Source organism: Lissotriton vulgaris, chromosome 4_1 (assembly GCF_964263255.1).
Source record: "Lissotriton vulgaris chromosome 4_1, aLisVul1.2, whole genome shotgun sequence".
NCBI classification, from domain to species: Eukaryota; Metazoa; Chordata; class Amphibia; order Caudata; family Salamandridae; genus Lissotriton; species Lissotriton vulgaris.
In genome coordinates, this window is record NC_141691.1 from 479,889,322 (window position 1) to 479,909,547 (window position 20,226).

Sequence of the window (20,226 nt, forward strand, 5' to 3'; positions counted from 1 at the left end):
ATCCGGTTCCACGATTATTGAATTCAAGTTGAGAAATGGATGACCTCAAACAGTTTAAAGCTCAACTCCAGTAAGACGGAGGTCTTACTTTCTGGGAAGAAACACTTTTTGGTCCCAAACCTGGTGGCCACTGGAACTAAGCCCCTTACCAATACCTTATTCCAAAGTCAAAAATCTAGGCATTACCTTTGATAACAATCTCTCTTGAGGGCCACATTAATACTTTGACGCTGAACACTTTCTATGTTCTCTAAAGGAAAATCTTACCTTTTATATCCTGGGGCCTCCAAAACCCGTTACCGCAATCCTTGCAATGTCCAAGATTGACAATTGCTAAGCGCCTTTTCTCAATATTCAGAAAAAAATAGCTCTGTAAATTGCATATTCAACGAAATGCCACGGCCCGCCTACTAATGGGCATTCCCAAGTAAGAGTCCATCTCTAATGGCCTGGATCTCCTTCAGTGGCTCCCAGTGGGAAAAAAACGGATAGACTTTAAAGCCTTATGCATTGCCTTTAAGGCACTCAATGGCATTGGATCCGAATGCTTTCAACAAAGCTTCTGATGGTTTATTCCATCTAGAACATTGCACTCAGCATCAGCTTTCCATTTAGTAGTCACTAAATCTAAAAAGGATTCTTGGGAGGCTTAAGCTTGGTGGCGGGCACCCCCAGACTATGGAACACTCTCCCCTTAGAACTAAAGAGCAAGAAAGAGTGTATATTTTGTTCTGTTAGCTGGAGTATCTGGTCATGCTGCTTAGTGTGCAGGAACCAAGACTGTTTCGTTCCATCACTATGGATGAGGAAAGCCTTCGTAGTGGGGGATTCACCGAAATCTCAATCAATTGCTGGTTAATCGGCAGTGTTTGCCGTAGTAATCTGGCCGACAGAGGTTAAACATGTGGCAGATGTTAGGTTGTGGGGTGAGCACGTCATACCTGCTCATATCAATTTTTTTTTTTATGGGTGTCTAAAGCCCTGCTTCGTCGTAATCCATCATTGGCAGCAGATTAAACACCGATATATTTCCATGTCTTCATCGCCCTTTCTTTGACAAATTTCAAACAATAAGATTCGTATTGTGAGAATGTTTTTGTTTAAGATGGGGAGATGTGAAGACCTGAAAATATATCGATGGCTAATCTGCTGTAACAAAATTTGAATAGGACAATGCTGAGAACACATGTATCGCTGCGAACAAGAGCTCTTCTCTCAGCTGGGGTTTATGTTGCACTTTGTAAACAAAGTATTTTGGCCATTAAGACCATGAAGAGTACGTTACAAATCAAGCACAAGGTTTAAATGAAATAGACTCTGACTCAGCCCTACTGATCTTCCAGCAAGGCTGGCCTGCAAGAAATGTATATTAAGCGGTCTATGTAGCCTACTCCCCCTGAAGAGACGCACATGCAGCTAGCAAGACCAAGACCCTGCAGACTGATGTCCAAAACTGACACGGAGGCTATTGATCCACAAAACAAGAGGAAAGCACATGCTGCAAATTTGTCACGGTCCAGAATATCTGTATCCTCGCTCAAAGGAGCCTGATTTCATCTTCTGCACAAACTTCTGCACAAACAAGGGTATGAGCCAACTTTACCTGTACTGCCGAAAGGTTATCATTTTTAAAAATTGGGTTGTGGTTATAAAACTTTTCGAAAGCACGGTTATATAGCAATATTCTTAAGAATTTAGTCATCTGAAATGGGACTGTGCTGCATACTGCCACTATTTAGAATCCAAGTAACTTCTGTTAAAATCCATGTGCCTCCTCTGTGGGAGGAAAAAAACAGGAAGTGATACACTCTTAGTTTGTGTGGTTTGCCTTCTATTCATGACTCTTTATTAAAGAGTATGAATTCTATAAAAAAACATGTCCAAGAGGATCTCTTAGAATGGAGAAGGTGAGGGAGTGGCCAAGATGAGGACTCAAGATGGCTTCTGCTGTCTAAGATCCTGTGCTAGGGCTCCTAAATGTACCCGTGACTGCATTGCAGCAGACTCCCTGGGGATGTTGAGCAGCTACTTCCCTTGCGGAGACCTGTGAGGCAGGTGTAGTCGCAATTGCGTTTGCTGCTGCCCCAAACCAACGACTGTCGCCCACATCGGGGCATCTGCCCTGCCATGCCTGACTGATGCTAAGCGCTCCTCCCTGGCTGGCCTGCTAAATCTAAGGTGGGCTGTGGGGGCCTTCCTTTCTTTGCTTGGGTAGATGGAGCCCTCGCGCTGCATCTGCCTGGACTGATGACGTGGTAATGAGCCTTGCATTCCCTTGGGAAGCCCACATTAATATTGTGGACTGCTTAAAGCGGTTGGTGCACTCCCTTGCATTGATGTGCTTGGACTCCAGTAATCGCCATCAGTGGATCCCTCCTGCTGGAAATGAAGAGACATCGCAGCTATGAATGCAAACTTCACTGAAGCTCTCACTGAACTAGATCAAGCTGTGAAGGTAGTTTAGTCTTGCTTGGATCTGGTGGAGGCGACAGTGGCGCTTCAAGACCAAACCCAGGATGAACTAGCAGAGAGTGATGGTTCTTGAAATTTAACGCAATTTTGGATACGCACTGGAAGATTGACAACCGCACCTGCCGCAACAATATCCAGATCAGGGGTGTGAGCACCACTTTCCCAATGCAGAGTTGGAATGTTTTGTACAGGCACTGTTCCGTCCTATTCTCCAGGACTCTGAGAATAGAGATCTTACCCTGGACTGCACTCATCTCGTCTTCACTTATCAGCAACAGAATCAACTTTCACCAGATGTACTCATCAGAGCTCTTTCCTGCCAGGTTAAGGAAGATCTTCTGATAGCAGCCTGGAAATTGAACTCGCTTACCCTCACCCTTTTTCAAGACCTATCTATCTAGAGGCTGGCCAAGTACTAAAATTTCATGAAAGTACAGTCCTCTGTAAATGAAAGGAAAATGCGGTACTGCTGGGGCTTACCCCTATGCCTAATCTTAAATTGACAACAAGTGGGTGGCTGCATGCACACCAGATAAAGCCAGAGTCCTGTTGCAGAGTACTCTCCTCCAGAGGGTAGCAGCTGTCTGCCCATAACACCTAGCTCTTCGCAGGTAGATGGGTGGAGCAGACCACCTTCAAAGATGATTGTCAGGTCCTCAATGAAAACTGCACACTGGTAAGGCCAGCGGATGGGCCTACCAGATAATGACTAATGACTCCTAAATCACCTGCCAAGTTTGAATGCCGGACTGGGTGGGATGGGCTAAACCGCTTTGCATCTCCGGTGAACTGGGAAGATTACTTTGTTGATACAGTTTTCAGTTTTTAACGTCTTTATTTCGATTTTTCATCATAAAAGACACACATATACACAAAATTACTTTAAATACAATTAGTGCGACAAAGTCATGAGATCATAAATATTTAAATACACATACTAAACAAATCAAAAAGAAACAAGACAAGAGAAATTAAGGTAAGGCAAATCTAGTTAAAAATCTCAATTAAACATGCTTGTAAAGACGTCAAGGGGAATTATAAAAACATTTGAGCATATATATAAAAAAAAATAGCAGATCATCAGTACTGATAAAATCATAGGCCAAAAAATCAGTGGGGTAACACAGTATACAAGTTATTTAGGTCATGATACTATGAGCTGACTGATTTAATCCTTATCAGCCAAGCCCTCCCAAGGAATTTGGCCAATCCTATGGTTAGCCATTCAGATGTGTTAGTTCTCAAGATGTACAGTGCTTCACTACTCACTCGGGTGTTAAGTCTAGTACATATAGGTTTCAGCCACTTATTACGTGGTTCACAATAAGCAGTACAGACAAATAAAAAATGACCCACTGTTTCTTTGCAAACGGTACAACAGGGACAGAAACTTGACTCTAACCTCTGCCAGCCGCTAGTAAAAGCCCTCAGAGGCAGTGTACCTACACGGAACTGATGGTATAGTTTCCTATCTAATGTTTTAAGGATAACATCCCAATATACTTCTTTGTTAGGTACTGCTTTGTGGAGCAAAAATTGGCCTGTCAAATTCATTTTCTCAGAAAGTGCCACATGTTCCGTTTTTACCATGGACCAAAAGAGAAGTTTAAATTCATTCTTGGTAGGGAAGGTTTGAGAACCCGGCTCCGACCAAAGCAAGGGAAGACCCATTTCGGTAAGAGTGTTCTTAATTAGCTTTAGCCACGGTATGTCACCTGCCCCTTGTTGCATTCTCACATCCTGTAATTCACGGGCAAACATGGCCAGCTCCGGGGTGGACCATATACGTCTCCATAACGCCACCATCCTATAGAGGGCCTGGTGTTTAATGGTATGCATGCCCATGTCCATCAAGAGTGGAAGGACTGGTGTTGAGGGGGGGGAGACTAACTAAGTTTCGAAGGAATTTATTCTGTATCCTATCCAGGACAGCCAGGTCCACACATCCCCAAATATCGGCCCCATATAATATGGCTGAGCTGATTTTAGCACTATAAATTTTAAGTGCGGGCAGTACTCTTTTAGTCAGGGAACACCGCTGCTCTTTTACTAGACAACCAGTCAAGCGGGCAAATTTCAGGCAGAGTGCCGCTACTTGATCTTTCCATTGTAGCCTATAATCCAAGGTAACACCAAGATAAGTCATTACATCAACCTGCTCCAGTCTAGACCCATTCATTAAAACATGGCCCCTCAGTGGCTTTTTCTTAGTTAGGACCATGAACTTGGTTTTATTAATATTGATCTCAAGATCATTCATAATGCAAAAGTCCATGAATTTATTTATTGTTACCTGTAAACCCTTCTGTGTTTTGGCCAATATGAGAGTGTCATCTGCAAAAATTAAAAGAGGGAATTTGGTCCCACCCAGTGAAGGAGCATCAGTGGGGGTATCTGAGAGGAACTTAACCACCTGATTGATGAAGAGTACAAATAGGGTGGGGGCCAGGACGCAACCCTGCCTCACACCGCGAGTTACGGGGAAGGATTCGGTAACCTGGCCCTGGCGACCCCATCTGACTCTTGCAAAGTTACCCTCATGCATCCTAATGGTAAGTTCTAATAGTGCACTAGGGACCCCCATCCTTCTCAATGCTGCCCACATCTTCCCTCTGGGGACCAGATCAAACGCTGATTTGAGGTCCACAAATGCAGCGAAGATCTTCCCGTCTCTCAATAACACAGTTTTCCAATAGATCATGACAAATCTTAATATCTGATCAACTGTGCTAATGTGTGCTCTAAAACCCGCCTGCATTGGAGACAGAATATCTACTTCTGACATCCACGAATGGATTTTCCCCAACAGCATTCTGGCTATTACTTTTTGTAGGGCATCGATGAGGCTGATGGGGCGGTAGTTTCCCGCATCAGATCTATCCCCTTTTTTGTGCACTGGCAAAATCTCAGCCCCTTTCCAGGAATTTGGGATCCTAGTCCCTCTAGCTATAGCATTTGCTAAAATTAATATATACGGGACCCAGTATGTTTGATCGTATTTGAAGAGGTCCGCAGGGATGCAGTCCATGCCGGGGGCTTTGCCATTCTGCACTTGTTTAAGAGCAGAAATAGCTTCAGTTTCAGTGAAAACAATGTGATCAAGTGAGGCCACCTCAGACTGCACACTGGCATCTTCCCTAATAGTAGTAAGGGAGATCCGTTCCGTGTGGCTGAACTGTGCCTCATAGTGCTTGACCCATTGCTCTGCCGGGACATGGTTTACTGGAGTATGTAATTCCCCCGCCCCTCCCCATTTCACAACCTCCCAAAATTTTTGTTGGTTAGATGAGGTACTTGCCTGGTATAAATCTAACCAACGCTGATCATCCCATTTGATTTTTGCCTCTTTTAATGCTTTCTTATAATTCACCCTGGCTATCCTTATATCCAGGCATGATTTGGATTTAATAGCCTTTAACAGAGAGCTGTGGGCAATACTACAGGTCTTATCATACCATTTCAACCTAGATTGTGCTGGGACATTATTTCCTCCTTTTACAGGTTTGATAAAAAAAGACTTAATTTTACTAAAAAGAGACTCATGAATTGTCCCGATTTGGTCGAGTGGAGTTCCAGCCTCAAGTATGGGTGCCATCTGTCTTGTAGCCGCTAGGACCTCCATGGCAATCCTGCTAATAATAGCAGTATTGTCTTGGAGCCCAGCCCATCTTACCCTTCTACAATCATTTGTGAGACCAGCGTCTGCTGTATCAATATTAGTTGCAGGGTTCATGTGGAGACCCTCATCCACTGATAATTTTATTACCAGGGGGTTATGATCACTCTCAGATCTAGTGACTATTTCCATGTCCACCAATATTTTCCAAAACTCTATCTTTAACAAAAAATAATCAATGCGGCTCGAGTTTAGGGAGTTATCAAATGTAACTTTTCCCATCTGATCTGATTTGGTCCTTCCATTCGCTGCACGCAAGTCCCATTCAAGGCAAAGACCCAACCACTGCATAACTGCCTCCGTTACTTTTTTAATTGGAGGGATAGACAAAGGAGGAACATTCCAGATCTGATCAATTTCCCCATATCCCCCGCTATCAAGGTTAGGAAACGGTTCGAAACAGTTGAAATCACCTGCCACCATAACACATTTGTCACTACTAATGTTATTCAGTAGGGAGTCAAGTTCAGCTACCACTCCCGCAGGCTTCCCACCTGGTAACCCTCTAGCATATATGTTGACCAAACAAAGGTCCTGGTTATTTTTACCGGTTAATTTCAACGCTAGGATGTCATTACTCAGAGTAGGGAGTTCCGTGATGGTAATGGCTAATGATTGTCTAATCCAAATAACTAGGCCTCCTGAAGGGCGACCCTTCGGTCCCTTACTAGCTGGTTTGTGGTAATTAAGGTAGCCAACCCGATAGATAGCGTCGGTTGACCAGCTTTCCTGCAGGATAATAACATCATGTAGATCCACAAAGGAGCCCCAATCAGCCTCTGACGCTTTCCCCTTTAAGCCCGCTATATTCCAAGACAAGACTGCGAGGGTGTAAGTTGTTTTCTCTGCCATCTTGGCGGTTGGGTTGACGACAGCCTTAGTGATCGTCTGTCTAGGGGTACCTGACAAGAATGTTTCCCTTATTTCCACCCTCTGTGGATTTGCGCTAGACACAGGGACAGTCTCTACCCCAGGGACACTCACATTATTTAAAGAACACGTTACTACAGCACTAGAACGCCCAGTAATCGATTGTTCTACATCATGTCAATCCACACCTTCCAGACCGGAAAGGGGAGCAAACCGGTTCGCAAGGTGGGGATAGAACATTGGATAGAGTGGAGTGTCAAAATGGAATCTCCCTCTAGACCTGTCCCTTCTTGAATGATGAAACGGGGTGTGGGATCTATTTGCATATAAAGCTGGATAAAAATAATGCAGTAGTAAAGTTTGTACATCCCCAACTCTACCGAATCTTGGTTCCCTGCAAATGTATTCGGCAACCCAAGGCTCTCTAAAGCTAACCACCACACAATCCCCCTCAAGATCTTTCTTACCAAAACCTATCCAATCCACCCTCCTTACATTAAGTATTTCAGGATTTAGATTAGGAGGTAGTGGCCGGTTTTTATTAAGCCAGAATGTAACCTTATTGTAAAGATCCTTGTGTGTTTCCCTCTTGCCATCTACAAGCGGAGCCACGCCAGTTAAAACAATTGTATAAGGTACTGACTCCGGTGGGAGGTTCACACACTGTTTCTTTGGGATGGGTTTGGCGATGGGCTGATGACTAATATTTTTGCCCCTAACAGAAGTTGAATTTTTCTGAACCTGCTGGTTTTTTACAGGCTTTGGCCTTGCAGGGTTCTCTGTAGAAGCTGCTTTCTTAGGATCGGGTACAGTTTTTTGCGGGGCCTTGGATATAGAGGGTCCCACTTGTAAACTATTAACCCCCGCTTTATTATTCGTCATAATGGTGGGCTTCGGAATGGTCGGGACAGGAGGGGTCAAACCAGCAGTTGCTAAACTGGCGAGGATTCTGTCAGAGGTCGCTATATTATCCTTCACTAGCAAATCTATGGAATCCATTTTTGTATTTAGTAATCTTGTCCTTTCAAAAAGAGGTAGAAGTAAAGATTTGAATAGCAGCTCAATTTTAGCCAAAAATATCTCTTCTGTAATGCTAATCATAGTCTCACCTCCCCCTTGCTGGGCAGTAGCGTTAATATTGGGTAGCTGTGGGGGGGATGGTGAGGCATTTCCCAACCCCTCAGTTTGTTCCTCTATGTCCGGTGAGTCTACCCTCTTGCGTTTCCCAGGGTTATGAGTGGGTGTTTGTTGTGGATGGGAAGGGGAATCCATTAGTTCAGTACTAATGTTGAGATTTGGTGAGTCTGAAAGACCAGTATTATCCCTGGACTGATCTAAACAAATGGTCCCGCTTTTTTGTAAGTTATCGTGCGCAGTATTAAAAGCACTTTCCTGGTAAGAATCCACTATCTCCACTGTATGGATCTCAGGAGCAGTTACCAACAATACTTCAGCATTACTATCCGAGTTCAACGTGGAAAGTGGGACAGGGGAGACAGCCTCATTGATTTTACCTAGTGAAGACCGCTTACCAGTAATAATATCAAGCGAAAGGCGTTTTTCAACCAGGGCGATCTCCTTCTCTAATATAGCAGTAGAACGTTTGAAAAACTGATCAATTGTACCAGTAAAAGTACCATTAGAGGTTGAGACCTGAACTTGCCTCTCCTTACCAGACCTTAAGGGCATTTTCGTTATTCCTTTTAAAATACAACTGGCGGGGCTATATCCAACCTCAATACTTAATCAGCGATGCCACTCAGGCCACAGTATTTTAACGTCACTTTAGACACAAACAGTCACAATAAAAATTATACCAGTTAATAAGGTTCATAAATAAGTAATTAGGAAGAAAATGTTAATAATAGGGCCCAGCCCGGCCTCCTCCGGCCCCGGACGGCCACAGACGGTCCCGCCCTTGTCCCGGGCTTCTCCCGCTCGCTCCCGCGAGGCGGGGATACTAGGCTCCTTAAGACTCTGCAACTACGTGATAGGCGGGGGGCGTGGCCAGCGGGGAGAGCAGCCCAGGTGATGGTGATTGGGCGCGCAGGGGCTCCTGGACACTGGAGTCCCCTGCCTATGCTCGCAGCCCCGCTGGTTACTCGCCTGTCCCCGCGCTCCTCCTGAGGTCTCTGATGCTGCCTCCTGGCAAGCGACGCGCTGCGGGACCCGCGAAGCGGGTCCGGCGAGTCGTGGAGACGGTTGGAATCCACAAAGGGTCAGCTACACAGTGAGTCCGCCGTGCTCCTCTGGCGTCCTGGCGCTGGCAATCCGTTAACAAAGGGTCCCACAGGCACAAGGTGAGATCGGCTTTTACCTCCGTTGGCGGGGGGCGTGGCCAGCGGGGAGAGCAGCCCAGGTGATGGTGATTGGGCGCGCAGGGGCTCCTGGACACTGGAGTCCCCTGCCTATGTTCGCAGCCCCGCTGGTTACTCGCCTGTCCCCGCGCTCCTCCTGAGGTCTCTGATGCTGCCTCCTGGCAAGCGACGCGCTGCGGGACCCGCAAAGCGGGTCCGGCGAGTCGTGGAGACGGTTGGAATCCACAAAGGGTCAGCTACAGAGTGAGTCCGCCGTGCTCCTCTGGCGTCCTGGCGCTGGCAATCCGTTAACAAAGGGTCCCACAGGCACAAGGTGAGATCGGCTTTTACCTCCGTTGGCGGGGGGCGTGGCCAGCGGGGAGAGCAGCCCAGGTGATGGTGATTGGGCGCGCAGGGGCTCCTGGACACTGGAGTCTCCTGCCTATGCTCGCAGCCCCGTTGGTTACTCGCCTGTCCCCGCGCTCCTCCTGAGGTCTCTGATGCTGCCTCCTGGCAAGCGACGCGCTGCGGGACCCGCGAAGCGGGTCCGGTGAGTCGTGGAGACGGTTGGAATCCACAAAGGGTCAGCTACACAGTGAGTCCGCCGTGCTCCTCTGGCGTCCTGGCGCTGGCAATCCGTTAACAAAGGGTCCCACAGGCAAAAGGTGAGATCGGCTTTTACCTCCGTAGGCGGGGGGCGTGGCCAGCGGGGAGAGCAGCCCAGGTGATGGTGATTGGGCGCGCAGGGGCTCCTGGACACTGGAGTCCCCTGCCTATGCTCGCAGCCCCGCTGGTTACTCGCCTGTCCCCGCGCTCCTCCTGAGGTCTCTGATGCTGCCTCCTGGCAAGCGACGCGCTGCGGGACCCGCGAAGCGGGTCCGGCGAGTCGTGGAGACGGTTGGAATCCACAAAGGGTCAGCTACACAGTGAGTCCGCCGTGCTCCTCTGGCGTCCTGGCGCTGGCAATCCGTTAACAAAGGGTCCCACAGGCACAAGGTGAGATCGGCTTTTACCTCCGTTGGCGGGGGGCGTGGCCAGCGGGGAGAGCAGCCCAGGTGATGGTGATTGGGCGCGCAGGGGCTCCTGGACACTGGAGTCCCCTGCCTATGCTCGCAGCCCCGCTGGTTACTCGCCTGTCTCCGCGCTCCTCCTGAGGTCTCTGATGCTGCCTCCTGGCAAGCGACGCGCTGCGGGACCCGCGAAGCGGGTCCGGCGAGTCGTGGAGACGGTTGGAATCCACAAAGGGTCAGCTACACAGTGAGTCCGCCGTGCTCCTCTGGCGTCCTGGCGCTGGCAATCCGTTAACAAAGGGTCCCACAGGCACAAGGTGAGATCGGCTTTTACCTCCGTTGGCGGGGGGCGTGGCCAGCGGGGAGAGCAGCCCAGGTGATGGTGATTGGGCGCGCAGGGGCTCCTGGACACTGGAGTCCCCTGCCTATGCTCGCAGCCCCGCTGGTTACTCGCCTGTCCCCGCGCTCCTCCTGAGGTCTCTGATGCTGCCTCCTGGCAAGCGACGCGCTGCGGGACCCGCGAAGCGGGTCCGGCGAGTCGTGGAGACGGTTGGAATCCACAAAGGGTCAGCTACACAGTGAGTCCGCCGTGCTCCTCTGGCGTCCTGGCGCTGGCAATCCGTTAACAAAGGGTTGATACTCTTGTGGTTGGCTGTCTTTGAGCTGCTGTGGATGTACGGTAGCATCACACATGCTACTGAATTTGCAGGCCGGGGGCTTGGAGCATTCTCGTAAGCTGCCCCCTCCTGTACAGCTGATGCCCACCACTGTGCTGCTATGCCATGACTATTTCATTGGTTTTTTTGTCACTAAAAGCTGTTATACAAAACAAATCAGTTGCTGCTTTTCTTACTTACATTTTATAGCGTGCCCGGGTGTACAATACTTGGGATATAGCTAGCTCGGCTACTGGATGCCTCTTTGGGTGGTGTGAGTTGTTTGGGGCCTGCCCTACATTTTTGACCCCTAGCAGCAGTTAATGTATCATGTTTTAATGACACATCCCCGTAGCATAGCTTCTCTAAATGTTCAGGGGCTTAACACTTTAATAAATCTGACATAGAGGCTTCACCCTTACTGGTTTCCACTTCAGTTCCGTGCGGCAGGCCCCACCAAGACTGGGGAGGTGGCCCTTTTGTTTGGGTGAGGCTTGTCCATCTCTATAGTCACGCGGATAGGGAGGGCAACACAGTGGGTCTACGTGCTAGTTTGGGCACCAGGTTGATTACACTCTTCTCCTTTTATGATCCCAATGACAAGGATAAGTTTTAAGTCTCCCTGCTCCCCCTGGTTGCAGCAGTTACAAAAGGCAACCTAATTCTTAGGTGTGGTTTCAACACCGTCTGGACTCTTCTCTGGATTGCTTCATGGCTCGCTATAATACCTATCCGAGCTCCTTACTCTGACACAAGACATTTTTGTTCTTAACTTGCTTGACATTTGGAGGGTTGCACACATTGGGGAGAGGGATTCCACTTATTTTTCAAACGTCCATAAAACGCACACGCACGGGGGATTCTACTGTCCTGTGACACTGGCAGACACCAAATCACTTTTATGCAAAGCTATGCGGGCAGATCCATGGGGGCCCCAGCCAAAGTCTTGTCCAATGGCCCCTTTAAGCTGGTACATTACATCTTTCTGCATATAACCTATCTCCACCCTACTGACCTTCATTGCAGGGCCCGACCCACGTAGATAGTTGTCCACGATGCAGAATCTTCAGTCTGACTTCTTGCATTTGACTTGGCAATGCCGTATGGTGCCGAGCTTTTGGACCCAGATTATCATGGACATCAAGAGAACTACAAACCTGAACATTGACCACACTCTGCATAACTTCCTGCTCTGCAAAGGTAAAAGGCCCAAGGGTCGTTAAATGGCATACAAACTCTTACAATTGGCGCAGGTGTAGTCTCCATCACTTGGATGGGCCAAAAGGCTCTGGGGATAGCACACTGGCACAGGGACATACAAGACTGGCCCCTGGCTGAGGAGATCCACATGAAGCCCAGTAGGTGGGACGAAAAGTTTGCTGAGGATGTGTCTTCTTGGAGAGACTTACGTGACATACTCTTAGACCCAGAAACCGACCCCCAAAGTAACAGACAATGATAGGTCAGATCGCATTGGGGGGGATGTACTGCGGACCCAGAATGGGACGAGAACCCTGTGTACTGGTGTGGCCGTTTGTAGCATGCATGTGGGGTTCAAATGCAACCCGCGGGGTGTCTGCGAACACCCGTAAGAGATGGATGGATGGGTGGTGAGATGCCTGATCAGATTAAATTACTAAGCTATGTTCTTCGTACTCCATTACCTGCTGTATTGTATTTTATAAAACCGAAAAATAAAGGTTTTAATGAAGAAAAGAAAATGAAAAACCCATACATCTAATAATAATAATAATAATCATAAGGTAGTTTATAAAGTGCATGGTTACGCCATCCCGGCGTGTCCCCGCGCTGTGGAGAACAGAAAACCCACCAGTCACCATACACAGAGCGCCTTTTCGTTTGACTGCACCCCTAAATAGTAAACAGATAGGTTTTAAGGAGCTTTCTAAACTTGGCCTCCGACCTCTCCATTCCTCTCCGACATCTACTTTTGTCTAATTAGTTAAGGCCAAGAAGGAGGAACTTTAAATCAGTCTTTTCCGTCTTAAGACCCAACACAAAGCTACAGGCTCAAATAGTTTATCACGAGCTTTGGCATATTTGAGGCCGGCTGGAACCGCTCTTTATGACTGATGTTGCATGGAAACTCCTCTACATGAACCAGAAATATTATGAGAAGGGATAAAGCCCACAGACTCTTAGATTGTTTTTGCTGTCACTTGTATGCTATCAATCAAGTAATCAATCAATCAGAACATTTGTAAAGCACACTACTGACTCGTGAGGGTCTCACGGCGCTGGGGGGTGGGGGGGATGCTGCTACTGCTCGAATAGCCAGGTCTTGAGTAGTCTTCTGAAGGCTAGCAGGTCCTTGGTCTGCCGTAGGAGCATGGTTGGGGTGTTCCAGGTCTTGGCGGCGAGGTTGGGGAACGATCTGCCGCCGGAGGTTGCTCTTTGGATGTGGGGGACGGTGGCGAGGCAGTGGAGCGGAGCTGGTGGTTGGGGCTGTAGAAGGCGAGTCATCTGTTGTATGCTGGTCCGGTGTTCTGGAGTGCCTTGTGTGCGTGGGTGAGGAGCTTGACGGTGATCATCCTGTCGACTGGAGCCAGTGCAGGTCTCACAGATGGGGTGTGACATGGCTGCGGCGAGGGATGTCTAGGATCAGGCGTTCAGAGGCGTTGTGAATACATTGTATTTGTTTCCGGAGTTTGGCCGAGGTTCCTGAGTAGTAGGTGTTTCTGTAGTCCAACCTGCTGCTGACGAGGCAAATCTAAAAGCCATATCTTGTATATTGGGGATGCTATCGGATCTTTCCCATAGACACACCCAGCATTCTCAACCTCTTCAAGACTTACATATTGTCCTTATACCAGGTGAGATTTTGCCATCCCCCAGACGGCCATACATCAGCTAAAAGCCAATAAGGCCCCTGGGTCAGACGGGTTCTCGGTTTCATTCTTTAAAACCTGCTGCAAACTGCTAGTGGAAACTTTGGCTATGGTTTTAAATTCCTTTTTGACCATCAAAGCAGTGCAGCGGAATCCATTGTAACACTGTTGTTGAAGTCAGGTAAGGACCCTACAGCCCATTCTTCTTGCAGGTCTTTTGCCATGCTAAACTTTGATGTTAAAATTCTCACCTCCCTCTTGGTTGCCCGCCTACACTCGGCCTGGCCATTGCACCTGTTCAGCTGTCAGTCAGGGCTATCAGTAATTGGCATGCCCAGGATAATGTAAGGCTGGTGGTTAATGTCCCCATGTGGCAGAACAAACCAACACCAAGACACTCCTTCTCTCGCTTGACAAGAAGACATCTGACTGGATGGACTGGCAATTGATCTGCTCAGTCCTTTTGAAGACTGGGCTGGCCCCCACATTGAGGCCCCCACATTGAGGCTATCTATTGGCCAACTTTGACACTCAACCTCTTGTATCCAAGTTAATGGCCCCCTCTTCTCCCTGATTCTGCTTTGCAGGGGATCTTGTACGGCATAATTCAACCTCTTGAATACCACAACACTGTTCAGGAGAGTGTCCGATGGAGGACTTGGGCTCCCCAATATAGAACAATACATGCATTCCTCCTAAATGCTGGCTGCACTAGATTTGCATTATCTCCCCATATAAAACGGGTGCCTTCCGAACAGGGATACTTTGTCACCCCTCTGCCTCACATCCTGTGGTTGACACCTCAAGACTGTATTGAGCCTTCACACACACTCCTTTCTATGCAATTGCAACTCTCCTGCAACATTGGGATCAAATAAACTGCTGCTGGACAGCTACAACATATTCTTCCATTCTCTCTCCTATTGTGTACATCCTAGAATTTGTGCTGGGTACACTGAATATGCGATTTGCAGATTGGAGCGGGTGGGGGACCTCCACCTCTGCTGGAGTTGTATCAAGATGGCGTCACGTAAGACCAGCAGACATGCCGTCAGCGTATCCAGCTGACCGCCGCAGTTCCGTCTTACCCAACTTCTCCACTGAGCTAACACACCATTGGGGAAAGATCATGGTAGCATAGCCAAAACGTTCTAGGAACAAATGTATTCCCAGGGGGTTCCTAAGAAGGGCATCACTCGCCTCTAAGCAGCATTAGGTTGTCTCTCCGAATCACGGCGATGCACTTATCAGTCGCGCTGGGAGCAGGGCTTGGACTACCATTTCTGACGACACTTTGCAGCGGCTCTGGGTGCTTGCCGCCAAGACCTCCATTTGTCTGCAGCACAAGGCTAATGCCTACAGTATCTTCATGAGCTGATATTTCACCCCGATCCGGCTTTATGCCATTGTCTGAACTTCTGATCTATGTTGGAGGGGCTTTGAAGCTAGGGGCACTTACCTGCATATTTTGTGGCGCTACACACATGACACACTTCTGCGGAATCAAAAGGAGCACCTCCGAGCAGATTTGTTCAGTGGCTCTGCTGATGGACCTTCTGGTGCTTCTGTTGGGTGATGCTGGGGAGGATTTGGTCTATCCACATACAACAGCTAGGGGGTAAGCGGCTCACCTTTTTCCTCCTTGCGGCACGTTGGACTATAGTCCACACTTGGAGGAACCCTTTCCCACCGAGTTTATCATTGCGGTGCTGTACAGTATGGCATATATACGCAATAGTTGCTGACAAGACGTAGAAGTTGGAACGAATATGGTTGCCTTATAAGACCTATGTAAAGAGCAATAGGGTGGGAGTGAATCCATTCATCACCATGCCGAAATTCAATGCTGGCCCCGTTGGGAGGACTTTAGTTGTCTGATGATGAATCTGGCATAGATAGCTGGAGTACCTATGAAATGCCATGGACCATGTAGCTTTGCGTAATATTTGTGTGTTTGACGCCTACTGGTCCGCCAATCCGGCTATCCTCCTAGACTGTATGTTGTTCTGGATGCTGCTCCAGAATGTTCATTTAATTGTGACCTCCCGCCCTTTGTATTGTTTCACCTTATGTACTACTTGAGATTGCCCCAGTACTTTCCCACTTCCCTTATTTTTTATATTTTTAAAAACCTTAGAAACATAAGAATTGAGATGGTGTCTGCCTCGGAGAATAGAAAGAGTACTTAAAAATGCAAGAACTAGCAAAAGTGCCTCAGGGATACCAGACAAAATGTTTCTCCCTCGGTGGGCTTACAACCTCTTTCAAAAGACTTCCAAGGAGGTAGATGTAGGGAGAGGAAGAGACACCAGAATCTTCGCCCTGGTTCTTAAGCTCGACGTTTGATGAGTGGCAGTTTAACTTTGAAGACTCGGGCAACAACTACTTGATTGCCGTCATAAATTGCTACAGTCAGCTGCACTCCGAGCCAAACGTCATTTTCTTTAAGAATTGTTCTGGGACAAAAGATATTTCTGTGCCTATTAGTTTGTTGACCAGGAGCTCCAAATTAAGACACTGAATAAAGTCAATTGATGAGAAGGTATTCTTTCAATAGATTTGACATCGCATCATTCCATGCACATACCAAAATTGCACAGGTTGATTCTGACTAACAGATCTTCACTGTCAGTGCAGGTAATTGCAGCTACATACCTTTTGCCCTCTTCCTGCAATACCTCCTCGGAGCATTTCACACCTTTGCTGTTAATTCCTCCAGAAAAACCTGTTCAGACCCTTTACAGCTGCCAGGTTTGCCACTAAGGCACTTTATGGTTCAATCTCCATCTTCTAGACCAACAATGTGTCCCTATTCTCCTATGCCAGCATTAGTAATAAGAGTTCTCCTCCTCAGCTCCTTCAAGGAGAGTTGTTTGATCTTTCAGACTGTGAATTGTGATTTTTTTCCATAATCTCATTCTGTCACCTCACCACTGGTCTCTCAACCAAGGTTTTCACCAGTTACCAGTATTGTGACTTTCCAGGACAGCCTGACTACAAGATCCCCCCCCCCCCCCTTCACTTCCCGGTATGTTCATTTCTGTGATCATTGAAACCCAGTAGCCTAGTTGTCCTGCACAAACCTATTTTCCTTTTGCATATTGTTTTGAAAGTGAGAGAATGTCTTTCACTTGCCACACCTAAGGATGCAGCTTCTAGGTGGTTAAAAATATTCAGACTGCTGTTCCCAGTGTGCTAGGCATGTGCCTCCTAACAAACCTACTGGTTTCAAACTGTGTAGGTAAGGTCACAGACAGATGTCTCCGTCTGATCCACAATTGGTCTGTCTTTGGTGTTTGGGGGTCAGACCATGTCACCGGGGCCTGCGCTGCCGGTCATTAACACAGTCGAAGAATATCTGAGAGTGAGCAATGAAGCTCCTAGCGGTGCAGCACTAGAAAGCTCTGCGTTGTTCCTGGTCCCATGCCAAGGAGATCACTGGCCCAGTTGCGAAGTTGGTGTCCTGATCAGTCATCTTTGAAATCGAACTGTGTTAAGTTGAAGAAGCACAAAAAAGTCGAAGCATTCTTTGTTTTTTCCCTTCTCCGAATTATATTTCTAGGCTCTGTAACTGCTCCTGGGGAGCCGGAGGGAGGGTTCGCTTTGCACCTCCCTGAATTCCCCACAGCTGGAGCAAAGCCTGCTCCACTTAGAGCTCTGTACTGCCTTGTACTCCATCTTCAGGACACAGACTCCCTTTGGCGCCTTCGTGCCCATGGAAATGAGAGGATCCCCAGGTGGGGTATTGCCAGCAGGTCTCCCTAAGGGGGTCCTTTGAATCGGTCTCCAAATCCAGACAAACTCCGGCCAAAGCAGAGAACCACACTGGAGCAAGTACTCCCCACACCACTCTGACCTCCCCGATGACGCCCAACAATGTGCAATCCATGGTCCTGTTCGACTGTGACTCTGAGGCAGTGCTATCCCAGTGTCTACAACAGCTGGCCCGCGGCAGTCTGGTTTGGACACACTGTCACGGTCATTTGACAGACCAAGTGTGGACTTGGACTTTCGGTGTGGAGATGAGGGAGGCTGTTGTTTCTCTGACTCAACTGAGTACCAGAGCCCATTCTACAATGAGGAGAATTTGTATGAGGAGGTGGGCAATGCGAGCAGATTGGTCATGACTCCAGATTCTGGCCTGCTCTTGCCTCCGGGACCTGCTATGGGAGAAGGTGCATTCTTCTCTGTGATGGTGAGGAGTGCAAGAGAGGTTCTTGACCTGCAGCTTCCAGCTATGACAATCCTAACCAACGTCTTGAGAAAGGTGCCTCAACGGGAGCGGTCTTCCATTGAACCCCTATTACCATTTAATAAAGCCCTTATGGACATTCTCCTGAGGTGCGTAGGCCAAGCATTGCACAGGTGATCGGTGCACAGGATCTTTGCCCGTTGCCACTGCTCCATGCTGGGGGACCTATCCTTTCTCACTCAGCATCCCTCCCTGAGAGCCTGTTTGTACAGGCCTCGGCTGCCAAACTACGCCCGGTTATAAAACGCAAGGGAACATGAAAGTCGTCTGGGACCTTGGGCAAGCTTATATCTGAGTGCACAATGGTGCGTAGACTGATAAGATTGCAGTCAATTCACAGTAAACCGGGGGTTATTTTTATTACATATATTTAAGTTCAAGATATCAGTTCCAGTATATTGGGTGTGTGGTGATATGTGTTCAGTGTTCTTAGAACAGTGGTACACACATGTGACACATTGTGATCAAGAGTGTATATTGTAAAACAAGAACAACACAGCCCATTTATCCGGTATTGGGGTATCTTTCATAGATTCACATGCCTGAATCATTCCCCGTCGCCGAGGCGGGAGTCCCACGGTAAATTACAAAAGTAGTGCCAAAGGTAAATAGTAGTAATAGGCCAAAAGAAAAAGGCCTGAGGCCTAAATCTTAGTAGCCTATTGTAAGATCCTCCTGAAAAAGTTCACAGGAAACGTAGGAAATTGTAATGTCTTCTTTATTAAGTAACAGGGAATCAAGACCCCATCCAAAGCACAGACCTGACAACTGTCAACTGAGCCTCAGCAGAGTGCAGCACAGTATGTTCAGAGTTCCATGTTCCAGGCAAAGTTAAAGGGCAACAGTACATTAACACATACTTAAGACATTACACCTATCTACCTCATTATGGTAAAATAACCAAAAGTCAATCCAACCAATCCGCTATCAGCACCCTCTAGAACACTATCTGCGGAGCCAGTTCTCCTCAGATTTTCACCGCACGTCGTGTGGATGGGAATCTCCCTGAGTGCCACTCAGTTTTTCTTTACTTCAACTCTATTATGTCTGACAGAAAAGCTTTATTCAAGCCCTTCAGGACCTGTGAGAAGAAGAGGGTCCATGTTGATGACCAACATAAGGACTGCATCTACTGCCTCTATCCTAAGCATGAGGCAAAGGATTGCAAGATCTGCCGTACCTTCCCTACTAAGACTCTTAGGGATAGGGAGGCAAGAGTGCTTTTGTGGCTCAAATCCTCTTCGGCAGATGAGAGCCTCACCTTCTAGCAAGAGAGCTAGATCCCATGACTGCACTTCAAGTGAGGGAAGAAAACACCTTAAATCTTCCCATTCTATTTCTGACCCTTCTCAGAAGTCTCCTATAATTTCCTCTGGGTCAATGCTGTCTCCTCAGTCCTCTTCTCTCAAGGAGTCTAAGAAGGCGTCTACTTCAAAAACTGAGTAAAAGCATTATAAAATCCATTAATTTGACTCCATCAACGATTCCTGTGACTTTTTCTGCTCCATCATCGACGGCTACTGTCTCGACGACGGCTATAACTTTGCTTATTCGGTCTACAAGAGTTACTATCCTTTCCAAGAAAGCAGTCACTGAGGAACCCGTCCACGAAGACCTCATCGGCGAAGTCAACATAGACGTCAACGACGGTAACATCGAGGAAGCTTCCACCGTCGACTAAGATGTCCTCATCGACTATGGCTGTTGTTATCTGCCCCTTCGATGTCACCATTGACGACGACCGTCCCGTCCATGACGGCGCAGGCATTACCGTCGACTAAGAGCCAGTGCCCGAAGATCCCGTCGACGACATCGACCCCGTTGACTGAGAACCAGTCGACGACGAGTTTACCTGTGCAATCTTCTGCATCAAGTATGACAGTCGTTTCTACACAGTCCACGTCCATTTCATCTGGGGTTTTCCAGCGCAAGGCCTTTCAGAGACAGGATTATAGCAGGATTTCCCCGCTTACTCCTTTGCATCTCCTAGAAACGTATGTTTAGGACTATGATTAGGAGGATGAAGAGGATGAGGGACCGTTTGGTATAGCTCACCATCCTTCGTAGATATTGTCAAGATGAGGAAGATTACCAGGAGCAATATTATCAGGAGGAACTTATGTTTCCACAACACAGAGTTTATC

General features: G+C 47.7%; 1 protein-coding gene across 2 annotated transcripts in view; it reads left to right on the forward strand.

Annotated features, from left to right (window-relative positions):
• Window positions 1-20,226, forward strand: part of CENPI (centromere protein I) — a 508,210-nt gene that overhangs the window by 123,084 nt on the left and 364,900 nt on the right. The gene's annotated exons all lie outside the window — the stretch shown is intronic.